Source organism: Bos javanicus, chromosome 10 (genome assembly GCF_032452875.1).
Source record: "Bos javanicus breed banteng chromosome 10, ARS-OSU_banteng_1.0, whole genome shotgun sequence".
NCBI classification, from domain to species: Eukaryota; Metazoa; Chordata; class Mammalia; order Artiodactyla; family Bovidae; genus Bos; species Bos javanicus.
In genome coordinates, this window is record NC_083877.1 from 28121170 (window position 1) to 28123102 (window position 1933).

Consider the following 1933-nt stretch of genomic DNA (forward strand, 5'->3'; position numbering starts at 1 on the left):
GTTTCCCAAGCATTCAGCTAGTATACTCCTATTTTTAAAAATAAACCCGTTGACTTAAATATAAGCAGAGAAGCTAAAAGTATGATCCTCATTACTTTGTAGTCACACCTTATAACCTACTATGACAGCAAAAGTGTGAAGAATGGTTGGAAAAGCACCATGACACTGTGAGATGCTGACACACAGAATACTGAGACAGTGGGAAAAGAGATTAGAATTATCACCAAAGAGTCCACATTAAGTGATCATGAAAACTCTGGATAAGCGTGGCAACTGCCTTTTGGCTGATGCAAATCTTAAGAGTTCAAAACAAATCCTATTATTTATATATTATTTAGCAATTTTAGTTTCTTTTCAAAGATAGCCTTATATTTTAATAATTTATACTTGTAATTATAAAATATTTTAAAAAACCAGAAACATAACTCTTTGAAAAAGAAAATAAATATTACCTATAAAACCCAGAGTCGACCTCTGTGGTATAATCCAATATTTATAAATATCCCTTGTTTGGTTTTAGAGTTCTGCCTCTGTCCCTATCCTTTCTCACCCCCTTGTGGCCATGATTTGAAGAAACCAAGAACCAGGCAGCAAAATGAGAGAAAGCAAAAATCCTGAAGGATAAACTGATCACCTCTCACTTTTACATCATTTTCCATAATAAAGTAGGTCTGCTTGAAATTCACATGGGTCAGGATCTTTGAGAAAACAGATGGAAGATGTGAAGTGGTGATTGTAAATTATCACTTTGTTAAACTCTCTTGGAAGTATGGACATTGAAGAAAACTAAAAAGGATGTGCTACTCATACTTCCTATTGGCTGAATCCAACTAGAAGCACTCAGAGGGAAAAGGAATCAAGTTTTTGCAATCCTTCCAGGCACAAAGTGGAGTGAAGGGTAGAAAGTGGATCTGACTGGGCAAACAGAGCAAGTCTAGTACAAAATCTTTCTAAAATATATCATTATAGTTTATTTTCTATGTTATATTATGGAATGGCTTGTATAATTTGGAGTTGAATATCTATGCAATTCCTGTGGTTTACCTGAAAAACATCAGAGATAACAGAATTTCACACCATCAGAAAGCATTACTTAGGCTTTTCTTCTCCATCTATTGCCTCTTGTATGTTCTTCAGTCTCTTAAGGCTGTCCGACTTTCTGCAACCCTGTGGACTTCAGCAGGCCATGCTTCCCTGTCCTTTCCTATCTCCCAGAGTTTGCTCAAACTCATTTCCACTGAGGCAGTCATGTCATTAAACCATCTCATCTTCTGTCACCCTCTACTCCTGCTCTCAATCTTTCCCAGCATCAGGGTCTTTTCCAATGAGTAGGCTCTTCGCATCAGGGCAAGTATTGGAGCTTCAGTATTAGTCCTTCCAATGAATATTCAGGGTTGATTTCCTTTAGGATTGACTAGTTTGATCTCCTTGCAGTTCAAGGGACCCTCAAGAGTCTTCTCCAGCAGGACAGTTGGAAATCAATTCTTCTAATGCCTCTGGAGAGGGGTATAAACCAGGCAGTTGAAGGGTCAAATCACTGGATAGTTTGGTATTAGAGTGACAATAAGGTAGGGACAGAAAGAGAAAGGCAGAAATGAGGATACAGAGAGAGCAGTTACACCGTGCCACTGGTCCTCTGCCACCCTTTGCCCCACATAAAAAATAAACTTTCCAGCTTCTACCTGGAGTATTAAGATGAATACTGATTACAAAGATGCCTAAGGCATCAGCAAGGCAGGGTCACCAAAAATGTGTGAAAGAAAATGGGAAAAATTTGGGATGAAGCTATTTTTATTTCTGCATATTTGTAAATTTTTTGTACCATTTGAGAAAAGTGAAATTTATAATTTAGCATAGTTTTGCTGGTTGGTGTTTGTGGGGAGGGTTGGAGCACATGATCTTTTTAAAACATCTCTGCTCTTTCAAAAGTTTA